A 12,602-nucleotide genomic window follows, 5' to 3' on the forward strand; every position below is an offset into this window, starting at 1 on the left:
GTGGGCTTGTTGGGCCTCCCGCTGTTGTCCCACCAGGTGGGCCCTCTCTTCCCCCCCCCCTCTCGTCCATCGTCGATTTTCCCCCTCTAGTACCTACTGGCCCAGTTAGGATTCCCGCTGTGTTGCCTCCTCCCTCCTCTTCGTTGGCCCATTCAACCCGCCAGGCCCAGGTGGGCACGGCTTCGACCGGCTACGTATGGATCCCTCGTGGCTCATTCCCCCCTTTGCTAGGGTTTCCGGCTTCCACTGTAGATTTGCGCCGCCACCGCTTTCCCATCTGCCGTCTCGTCAGATCTAGCCCTCCTCCTCCCCTTCTCCTCTCCTTTGCTGCGGTGCTCTCCATGGACCGCGCGAGGCGTCGCCTGCATCGGCGGTGGATCTGGAGTTCGAGGCCGAGCTCCGCTCCAAGCTGGAGGCGGAGCAGGCGGCCCGCGAGCAGGCGGCTCGGGACCGTGCGGCCTGGACTGCGGGTCCGGAGTGGTCGCAGCGCTCGGAGCGGGGACGCGCCCCTGGTTCTGGCCCTCCGCGTCCTCTGTCTGGTCCTTCTCCTCCTCCTGTGGTGGATCCATGGGAGGCGGCGGCGGCCTCTGGTGGTGGGGGCTCCTCCTCTTCGGGCTCCTTGCTTGTGCCTGGCGCGGGGCGTGGCGCGCCTGCCCTGAAGCGTTTCCCCCCTCCTCCTCGTCCGGCTGGTGCGGGTGTGGGGTCCCGTCCGCCGCCTCAGTCCTTTGTGGGGGCGGTGCGGCGCCCGTCCGGCCCCCTCCCTGGATCTTCCTCCCCTCCGGTGGTGGGGGACGGGATCCTGCCTCCTCCTCCTCCCCTCCCGTATCCCCGCCCTTCATCTGCCTCCAACAACAATTTATTCGGCGCTCACCTGCTTCGCCTGCCACCAACCCAACAACTTCCAATCTCGCTGTACCAACCCCCTGTTTTGCCTGATTTGCCGTTCTAAGGGGCACCTCACGGTCAACTGCTCTAACAGACTTAAACCTCCCTCGCTCCTCCAGTTTGGCACTGGCCTCCCTGGTTGTGCCTTCTTTGCTTTTGATTCTGATCTGCCTACTCTGGAGGTGGCCCCCTCGCTTTCGAATGTTGCTATTGTTTCGGTGAAGGACCAGAAGATCTCTCCCCAGACCTTACTCGATGGGCTTCGAATTTGGGATGAGGCTGGATGGGATTGGCAAGTGGCCCAGATTTCTGATCATGAGTTTTTAGTCGTGTTCCCTTCCAAGGAATGTCTGCGGATGATTGCTTCCTGTATTAGCTTTACCCTTCCCCTCAACCAACTGGTCGTCTCGGTCAAGCCGGCATCTTGCAATGGTACGGTGGTTGGCCCTCTTTCTCAGGTCTGGGTTCTAATTGATGATTTACCAGCTGGTCTCTGCTCGTCTGCCTTTCTCATGGCAGTGGGGGTTCTTATTGGGAAGCCCGTGGAGGTGGATCTGGAATCTCTGAACAAGGTTGGCCCCGCTAGGATGAAGATTTGGTGTCTGGATCCGGGCCGTGTTCATGGTTCGGTCGACGTTTTCCCCTCTCTCAACGGTATCAGGCTCAGGGTGCGGGTGGAGGGGGCGGCTGCCTATCAACCCCCTCCTCCCCCTTTTCCTCCTTCTAATCCCACGGATAAACACGATAAGGACGGGGATGGATCGATGGGTGGGAACAACCAGAGTGATGGCTCCAATCTCCGTTTCACCCAATCTGAATGGGATGGCTTGGCTGAGTCTGAAAGGGAACTGTTCCAGTCTCAAGCTCCTTCTGGTGCTGCCCCTCGGGAGGCTTTGGCGATCCCTCCTTCTGATTCCATGGTGGATGCTCCTGATGATGCTTGTCTGAAGATTCCACCTGTGTTGGCTACCCCCATGTCTGGTGCTTGCTCCAACCTCCCGACCCGCCCAATCTCCCCTACTCGCTCCGGGATTGAGGATCTTCCTGCCTCCCCTAAGCAGGATGCGGTGGGTGCTCAGTCTCAGCGAAAGAAGAAATCCTCGGTGCGCAAATTCTCAACTAAGAGCAGGAATTCGCTGGGCTCTAAACATTCCACTGCCGATGTCTGCCGTCGTCTCGACAAGGATCTCGGGTCCATGTCTCGCTCTGGTCCATCTTCGGCTTCCCCCTTGCCGCGGGCGCAGGCGATTCGGTCACCGGCATCTACGGCTCGCAAAGACCGGAGGGTGGCCAACTCGGGTGGATCTGTTCTGGAGCGGGCGGAAAAGCGGGCTTCCGCGAAGGATCTTCCTACCCCAGGTACTCATCCCACTCAGTCCATTGGTTCTTCTCCGGTTCGCCTGGTTTTACCTACTCTCTCGGATAATCATCTTTTTAAAGTCATGTCGGATGTGGGAGTGGTGGTTGATCCTAATGTTGGTTCTCCTAGTTCTCTTCTTGCAATTATTCGGGCTAACGAGGCGGCTCAGGCGGCCATTGCTAAAGCTAAAGAGGCCGTTGCCTTCGACGCTACTGTTTATATCAATCCTTTGGGTCCGGAGGCGGGTGTGGGTGCTGGTTGTGGCCAGCCCCAGCCTTGTTCCTCCAGGAGGGGCACTTCTAAAAGAGTTAAAACCTGCGCGGCTCCTAGCAGGTCTAGTCTCCGCATTAAGAATCTTTCATATAAATGAAAGCTTTATTTTGGAATATTAGAGGGTTCAGCGCTAGGGGCGTCGTGACCAAATTAAAGATATGATCCGCTCGAGCCATATTGACTTCGTGGGGTTGGTTGAAACTTTTAAGGAATCCTTTTCCCCTAATGAACTTTCTGCTATCGTGGGTATGGATAGATTTGATTGGCATGTATTACCTTCCCCGGGCCACTCGGGTGGGATCTTGATAGGCTCAAATGTAACGCCCGAATAATCTTGCTACAGCAATCCCACGCTAATCATGCCATGTCATCCCGATTACTGTTGCTAAACGTCCATTAGTTCAAATCGCGTCAAATTCAAATTTAAAATTAATGTCGGCAATAAAAGTTTTCAAAAATTGAAACAAAAATGTTCGGTGGTTGCCAAATATTACAAAGGTAATTATGGTGCAGCAAACACATTTTTATAAAATGTCTAAATAATTTAAAATGTTTTAAAACAGAAATGCAAATAGATAAAAACAAAACAGAAAAACTAAAACCAAAATTTGAAGAAAGGAGGGAGGAAGACCCCCGGGCCAGCAGACCCAGCGGACCGGCCCATTCGCCCTCCAGGCCCAACCGGCCGGCCCACTACCCCCCTCCTTATCCACTCCCTCACCCGAACCCTAACCTAACCACCCCCCACTCGCACCACTCCACCCCCGCTGGATCTGGATCGGGAGGACTCCCGATCCCCTCGCCCCTGCACGTCAACGCCGATGCCCAGAGCCCCCCCGCCGGACTGCTTCCTCCACCCCACCGGCCTGCCTCCTCATCTACTCCTTGCCGGCCGACCTCGAGCCACGCCGACCCTCCCTGAACCCCTGCATCACCCGTGAGCCCCCTCTCCTCGAACTCCCTCCACCCTGTACGGTCACCGCGCGCCCGCGCCGTTTTGCCACTCGGCTCGTTGCTTCCCGTCCGAGTCCGCACGCACGCAACCCCCCCTCGCGTGCACCCTGGCCGTGCCCACCGTGCCTCACCGCACACCGCCCCTGCACACACGGGCGCGCGTGCGCCGCTGCGCCTAGACCACGGCACAGACTCACCGCGCCCGGGCTCACCGCCTGCCCGCGCGCACTCGCCCCGCGCCACCGCTGCTCTCGCACATGGCCACCCCAGCTCTCCCTTGACGCGCTCACCGCGCTCGCGCCACAGCTCGACGGCGCGCGCCCACGCCCCATCGCTGTGTTGCTGCGCTGCTGCGTTGCCGCTGTGCGCGTCCCCCTGCTGCTGGTGCGCCGCCGCACCCCGGTTCCCATGTTGTTGCTCCTCTGCCGCCCGCGAGCTCGCTCGTCGCCGGCCCCGCACTCCGTCTCCCCACGCCGGTCGGCCACCGCGGTCGCCTTGGCCACTGGCCTCGCCTCGCCGCACTCCGTGCGGGTGAGCGCTCGCCCCGGCGCCCGTCGCCCTCCTGCCCGCTAAGGCCTCCCGGGGCCTATGACAAGGAGGCCCCATCCCCCAGAACGTTTTATATATAAAAAAAGAATAAAAATAATAATAAATAAAATTATTAAATAAATAAATTAATTAATTGTGTTTAATTAACCTAATAACTAATTAAACTAATTAACTACTGTTAATTAACATAACTAATCTGTTAACTAAACTAATTAACCTGGTTAATTAGTTATCACACAATGACATGTGGGTCCCACTGGACCCACCTGTCTGTTTGACTGGTCAACCGACCAGTTGACCTGCTGACATCACTCTGATGTCATGCCTGCGTCATCATTCACTGTTATGGATAATGTTGGGTTTAAATAAATAATTAAAATTAGAAAATGATTTAAATCTTTAGAAAATCATATCTTTTAATGCGTAATTCGGATGAAAATACTTTCTACATGAAAGTTGCTCAGAACGACAAGACGAATCCGGATACGCAGCCCGTTCTTACGCCACGCATCCCTAGCATAGCGAACACGCAACTTTCCCCCTCCGGTTCGTCTGTCCGAAAACGCGAAACACCGGGGATAATTTCCCGGATGTTTCCCCCCTTCACCGGTACCACCTCGTACCGCGTTAGGGCACACCTAGCATCACGCTTTGTCATGGCATGCATCATCATGCATTTGTTTGCATTATATTTACTGTTTCTTCCCCCTCTTCTCTCGCTAGACACCGAGACCGACGCCGCTGCTACCCAGTATGACTACGGTGTTGACGACCACTCTCTCTTGCCAGAGCAACCAGGCAAGCCCCCCCCTTTGATCACCAGATATCGCCTACTCTTCTCTATACTGCTTGCATTAGAGTAGTGTAGCATGTTACTGCTTTCCGTTATTCCTATCCTGATGCATAGCCTATCCTTGCTACTACTGTTGTTACCATTACCTACTATCCTACTGCTCAGTATAGGATGCTAGTGTTCCATCAGTGGCCCTACACTCTTGTCCATCTGCCATGCTATACTACTGGGCCGTGATCACTTCGGGAGGTGATCACAGGCATATACTATATACTTTACACAGTTACATTACCTGTGGTACTGTTCGAAGTTGGGGGCTGAAGGGGCAGGTGGCTCCATCTCGGTAGAGGTGGGCCTGGGTTCCCGACGGCCCCCGACTGTTACTTTGAGGCGGAGCGACAGGGCAGGTTGAGACCACCTAGGAGAGAGGTGGGCCTGGCCCTGGTCGGCGTTCACAGATACTTAACACGTTTAATGAGATCTTGGTATTTGATCTGAGTCTGGCTACTGGCCTATACGCACTAACCATCTACGCGGGGACAGTTATGGGCACTCAACATCGTGGTATCAGCCGAAGCCTTCGTGACGTCAGCAACGGAGCGGCGCGCGCTAGATTGGACTGGAACGCCTGCTAGGCTAGGTATGCTTCCGGCCGCCCACGCAACGTGCAGGTGTGCTAAGGGCGATGGGCCCAGACCCCTGGGCGCTTAGGTTTAGACCGACGTGCTGAACTCTCTGTTGGTCTAGGTGGGGCTGCGACGTGTTGATCTTTTGAGGCCGGGCATGACCCAGAAAAGTGTGTCCGGCCAAATGGGATCGAGCGTGTTGGGTTATGTGGTGCACCCCTGCAGGGAAGTTAATCTATTCGAATAGCCGTGATCTTTGGTAACAGGACGACTTGGAGTTGTACCTTGACCTTATGACAACTAGAACCAAATACTTAATAAAACACACCCTTCCAAGTGCTAGATACAACCGGTGATCGCTCTCTCACAGGGCGTCGAGGGGAGGATCATCGGTTAGGGTTATGCTATGCAATGCTACTTGGACGACTTCAGTCTACTCTCTTCTACATGCTGCAAGATGGAGGCTGCCAGAAGCGTAGTCTTCGAAAGGACTAGCTATCCCCCTCTTATTCCGGCATTTTGCAGTTTAGTCCACATATGATAGCCTTATTCTAGTTGATACCAATGCATACATATGTAGTGTAGCTCCTTGCTTGCGAGTACTTTGGATGAGTACTCACGGTTGCTTTCTCCCTCTTTTCCCCCTATCCCTTCTACCTGGTTGTCGCAACCAGATGTTGGAGCCCAGGAGCCAGATGCCACCTTCGACGATGACTCCTACTACACCGGAGGTGCCTACTACTACGTGCTGCCCGCTGACGACGACCAGGAATAGTTTTGGAGGATCCTAGGCAGGAGGCATGCGCCTCTTTCGATCTGTATCCTAGTTTGTGCTAGCCTTCTTAAGGCAAACTTGTTTAACTTATGTCTGTACTCAGATATTGTTGCTTCCGCTGACTCGTCTATGATCGAGCTCTTGTATTCGAGCCTTTGAGGCCCCTGGCTTGTAATATGATGCTTGTATGACTTATTTTATTTGTAGAGTTGTGTTGTGATATCTTCCCGTGAATCCCTGATCTTGATCATACACGTTTGCGTGTATGATTAGTGTACGGTCAAACTGGGGGCGTCACAGGTTGGTATCAGAGCCGACTGCCTGTAGGAATCCCCCTTCCACACTCCTTGGCTGAAGTCGAGTCTAATGATTGCAAAACTTTTACTAACATGACTGTGTGGCTTACGAGCCCACGTCGCCATTGGGTGGTATTAGGATCTTTTACTCCTCGATCCTTACTCTGGGACTCTGAACTCTCTCCTACTCGGGTTAAACGATTTTACTAACTCTAACGCCAGGATCCCATGACCACGTTCACCCCAAAGTTGGATAGGCCCTAGTTATTCTTTAGAATAGTATTTGAACCTTATCCACATTGTCAATTGACTCCTGTGAAAACATATTTGTTTTCAGATGGAACCCACGAGGCAGGTCGTGCGCCACACGACGGCCATTGGTGCCTCAGGATCGCCTGCTGTGTTGGTTGAGATGATGACCTATCTAGGTTATCGCCGGCACCCTGAATACACCGTCTATGAGGAGTACCAGGACTTCAACCAGGAGCAGTACCGTGCCATCGTCCACCTCTACTCTCGAGAGTATGACTCCACTACCGTCCTACACACTGCTCATGGTATTGGAGTGACCATCGACATGGCGGTCCATGATGCTTCTTATGCTGCTCTGACACGTCTTCGCAGAGAGTATCAGGAGTTGGACACCTCCCCCTTCAGGCACATTGCTATCGCATCTGATGTTGGTGCGGAGGGATACTACACTGCTGCCTACTCCACCGTCACCCGAGAGCCCTTCTACCATCAGAACCTGGTTCTGCATGCTGATGGGCTGGATAGAGCTAACCGAGCTCTTCGCCACGAGTTGTACACCACCCGTCAGCACCTGTACCATGCTCTGACGCTGTTGCACCCCTCTGTCCGATCTGGTGATCTGTCGCGTTCTGCGGTCTACCCTGCCAGGACCGTGATGCCCTAGGGCATCGGCTGGCCAGATGTGGGAGGCTACTCTCCTGCACTTGGTCCTCTCCTGCCACCTGCACATCGGGTTCTGCACCAGAGTATCCGTGGACCCCAGGCTACTCGCGTGGAGGTCTTCCCTTCGCGTCACTACCAGCTGTCAGGCTACACCTACCTCCACAGTTCCTCCTGGGACTGATGAAGGCTTGCTTATTAGTGTTAGATGCATTCGTTGCGAGCCTGCCTGCCGCCTATGATGTATTAGTGTATGTACTGAGCTCTGTGTACCGAACTCTATGCATGATCTCTTTTGTAAGATATGCCGACTACTATGTAGTATCTATCGTGCTGCTTTCATTGTGCATGTTTCATCATGAATGATTCTTGTCCTTGCAAAAATTCTCGATGCTGAACTACCCCTGTTATATATTAGCAGGATGGTTACACCAGGTGGTCGTGGACGTGATGGCAACCTCCCACCACCGCCTGAGTACATGGCTGGTATGATCCAACAGCTTGAGATGAATCGCCAGTTCATGGAGAATATGATGGCTCAGTTTCCTCGCCCCAATATGAACCAGCAGCCAACCCCAGTAACTCTGCAAGATTTCATGCGCCTGAACCCAACTATGTACCACAGCTCAACTTAGCCTCTGGATACTGATGACTGGCTCCGTGACATCACCTATGAGATGGAGTCTGCTGATGTAGCCCCTGCCAGCTATGTCACCTTTGCTTCCTTCTTCCTGAAGGGACCCGCAGCTCAATGGTGGGACAGCCACAGGCGTACTCTGCCAGTTGGAACAATCATCACCTGGCCAGACTTCCAAGCTGCCTTCCGTGCTCGCTTCATTCCTCAAGGAGTCATGGACCGTAAGAAGCGTGAGTTTCGCAACCTCACCCAAGGCAACAAGACTGTTGAAGCTTATCAGTGGGAGTTTCTTGACTTGTCCCGCTATGCTAAAGAGGACATTGCAACTGATGCGCGCAGACATGAGAAGTTCCGTGATGGCCTTCAAGCTGACATCAAGCTCACACTTCTAGTGCATGACTTTGCTGATTTCGCCACTCTGGTGAACAAGGCCATCAATGTCGAAACTGGTCTGCAGGAATACCAGAGCTCTCACAGGCGCAACCGTGACACGGGCTCATCTTCGGGCCCGTCCTCACAGAAGCGCAAGATATGGATTCCCAATAGCATGTACCAGCCGGATGCACCTACCCCAAGGCAGACCTATGCTGCACCTCGTCTGCCCGCTCCTCCGACTAGGCAGCCAAGACTCCCAGCTCCACCACCACAAGCTCCTGTTCCCACTCCCAATAATGGGTTGTGCTTCAGGTGTGGACAACCATGGCACCGTGCTAGGGAATGCAACCAGAACCAGAATCAACTGGCCCTTCCAGCAACTGGCCATGGAAGCAACCAGCCCCGCAACAACAATGCCAAGTCTTATGGTCATGTTCATGCCAACCACGTTGATCTGAGCGAAGCTCAAGACTAGCCTGCTATTGTGATGGGTACCCTCCTCGTAAATTCAGTACCAGCATCCGTTTTATTTGATACAGGTGCATCACATTCATTCATGTCAGAAGGTTTTGCATGCTTGCACGACATTAAATGTGAGGACATGAATGCTTCACTATAAGTACACACCCCTGCGGGCCAATGTCGAACCTCCATGATTTGCAACGACGTCTCTGTAGAAATCGAAGGACTGGAATTCCTTGTCTCTCCCATCGTACTGAAGTCCTGTAGCATTGATCTCATTCTGGGAATGAATTGGTTAAAAGCGCATACTGCTTCTATAGTTTGCGCCACTAAGACCATCCATCTACTACACCCTTCAGACGAAATAGTTACTTACCAAGCTCATCTGGTGCAAAACGCCGAGGCACGGCTTTATGCCTTGAATGCGTTGAACGCTGCACCACTCAAGGGCATTGACAACATTCCCGTCGTTCGTGAATTCCAAGATGTCTTCCCAGAAGAACTTCCAGGGATTCCCCCTGCTAGAGCTGTCGAATTCATCATCGACTTGAAACCCGGCACCACCCCTATAGCTAAACGACCCTACAAGATGCCGCCGCATGAGCTCATTGAGCTTAAGGAGGAAATCGACAAATCTCTTGTCAAAGGTTTCATTCGCCCAAGTTGCTCTCCTTGGGGAGCACCTTCTCTCTTTATTAACAAGAAGGATGGGACAAACCGATTAGTCCAAGACTACCGTCCTATAAACCAAGCTACCATTCAGAATAAATACCCTCTTCCTCGGATCAATGATCTTTATGATCAACTGGCTGGCTCATCAGTGTTCTCCAAACTTGACTTGAGGTTGGGTTACCACCAGATCTGTGTTCGTGAAGAGGACATCCCAAAAACCGCCTTCGTGACTCGGTATGGATCATACGAGTACACCGTCATGTCATTCGGCTTAACGAATGCTCTAGCCACCTTCTCTCATCTGATGAACTATATATTCATGGATTACCTCGACAAGTTCGTCGTAGTTTATTTGGACGATATCCTTGTATTTTCCAAGAACAAGGAAGAACATGCTGAACATCTTCGTCTTGTGCTGGAAAAGCTTCGGGAGCATCAGCTATATGCTAAGTATTCCAAGTGTGAATTCTGGCTCCCCGAAGTAACCTATCTTGGGCATGTCATCTCCAAGGATGGTATTGCCGTCAACCCTGAACGAGTTCAGGCTATTCTCGATTGGACTCCTCCGAAGAATGTGAAGCAAGTCCGAAGTTTCCTGGGTCTCGCCAGCTATTGCCGTCGATTCATCGAGAACTTCTCCAAGATTGCCAGGCCCCTGACTAATCTGTTGCATAAGGGTGTCAAGTTTGACTGGACAGACAAGTGTCAGGAAAGTTTCCGGGCGCTCAAAGACAAGTTGACTTCTGCCCCCGTGCTTGCCCCACCTGATACTAAGAAGGACTTCGTCATTTACTGCGACGCTTCCCGTCAAGGGTTAGGCTGTGTCCTAATGCAGGAGCGTAGAGTGATTGCTTATGCCTCTCGTCAACTGCGCCTTCACGAAGAAAACTACCCAGTTCACGACCTCGAGCTTGCTGCTGTCATTCATGCACTGAAGCAGTGGCGACATTACCTTCTCGGTAATCGTTGCGAGATCTTCACTGACCATCAGAGTCTGAAGTATATGTTTACTCAGCCAGTTCTGAACCTCCATCAGCAGAGATGGATGGAGACTGTTGCAGACTTTGACGTGGGTATATCCTATATCCCCGACAAGGATAATGTAATGGCTGATGCCTTGAGCCGCAAGTCTTACTGCAACCACCTCCAGGTTCATAAAGTTCAGCCCTCGCTTGTCGAAGAATTTAGAAAGCTGAACCTCCATATTGTTCCTCCTGGAGAACTCACTCCCCCTCCCCCGGAATTCCGCAAGATGAATCTTCTTGTTATTACTAAGGGTTCTCTAAATACCCTGACTGTCGTACCAGATCTCGTAGCTGGTATAAAGACTATACAAGGTTATGACTCTGAAGTCCATAAGATTAAACGCCATCTAGCAGAAGGAAAGCCCTCATTCTTCACTATCGTCGACGATGGCGCCTTGTATTTCAAAGGCCGCCTAGTGGTACCATGTTCGAAGAAAAACCTGGATAAGACTAAAAGGGTTATGCAAGAAGCTCATGATACGCCTCTGTCCATCCATCCTGGTAGTACAAAGATGTACCAGGATATTCGTCAAAGATTCTGGTGGTCTAATATGAAGCAGGACATTGCTTGTTATGTTGCTGAGTGTGACGTATGTCGCCGTATCAAAGCAGAGCATCAAAGGCCTGCTGGAACTCTGCAACCTATCTCTATTCCTGAATGGAAATGGGACCATGTTGAGATGGACTTCGTCACTGGATTTCCCAAATCACAGAAAGGTAATGATGCTATTCTTGTCGTCATTGAACGGCTTTCTAAAGTTGCACATTTTCTGGCGGTCAAAGAGACAATCACTGCTAGTCAGCTTGCTACTCTCTACATGGCCAGAATTGTTTCACTTCACGGTATTCCACTGGTTATCAGTTCAGACCGTGGCAGCTTATTCACTTCAAGATTCTGGGCAAGTTTCCAAGAAGCTATGGGGACTCATCTGTCGTTCAGTACTGCGTTTCATCCTCAGTCGCAAGGATAGGTTGAGCGTGTCAACCAAGTTCTCGAAGACATGCTTCAAGCTTGTGTAATATCATTCGGCAAGAAATGGGAGGAATCTCTTCCATATGCTGAGTTCTCTTATAATAATAGCTATCAAGCTAGTCTGAAGATGTCCCCCTTCGAAGTGCTATATGGACGAAAGTGTCGAACCCCTCTGAACTGGTCAGAAACGGGGGAACGTCCACTCTTTGGTCCGGATATTATCCAACAGGCCGAAGGACAAGTTCGCATTATTCGCGAGAATCTCAAGACTGCTCAGTCATGTCAGAAAAGCCAGTATGACCGTCATCACCAAGACATGGTCTATCAACCTGGCGAAAAGGCTTATCTTCGAGTTACACCAATGAAGGGTGCACACCGCTTCGGGATCAAAGGAAAGCTAGCTCTCCGCTATATTGGTCCTTTCACTATTCTCGAAAGGCGTGCAAAGGTGGCATATCAACTGGAGCTCCCGCCGAACCTTTCTCAGGTTCACGATGTGTTCCACGTGTCACAACTCCGACGCTGCTTCAAGGACCCAATCCGAGCAGTGGATCATGAAGTGCTTGAATTGCAACAGGACCTCTCCTATAAAGAGCATCCAATCCGCATTCTCGACCAAGCTGAACACCGCACGCGTCAGAAGGCGATCAAGTTCCTCAAGGTCCAGTGGTCGAATCACTCTGAAGACGAAGCCACCTGGGAATGCGAGGATCGTCTTCGTGATGAATACCCCGCACTGTTTCCTTCTACCTCCTAAATCTCGGGACGAGATTTCTTGTAGTGGAGGAGATTTGTAACGCCCGGATAATCTTGCTACAGTAATCCCACGCTAATCATGCCACGTCATCTCGATTACTATTGCTAAACGTCCGTTAGTTCAAATCGCGTCAAATTCAAATTTAAAATTAATGTCGGCAATAAAAGTTTTCAAAAATTGAAACAAAAATGTTCGGTGGTTGCCAAATATTACAAAGGTAATTATGGTGCAGCAAACACATTTTTATAAAATGTCTAAATAATTTAAAATGTTTTAAA

This window comes from Triticum aestivum, chromosome 2A (genome assembly GCF_018294505.1).
Source record: "Triticum aestivum cultivar Chinese Spring chromosome 2A, IWGSC CS RefSeq v2.1, whole genome shotgun sequence".
Lineage (NCBI taxonomy): Eukaryota > Viridiplantae > Streptophyta > Magnoliopsida > Poales > Poaceae > Triticum > Triticum aestivum.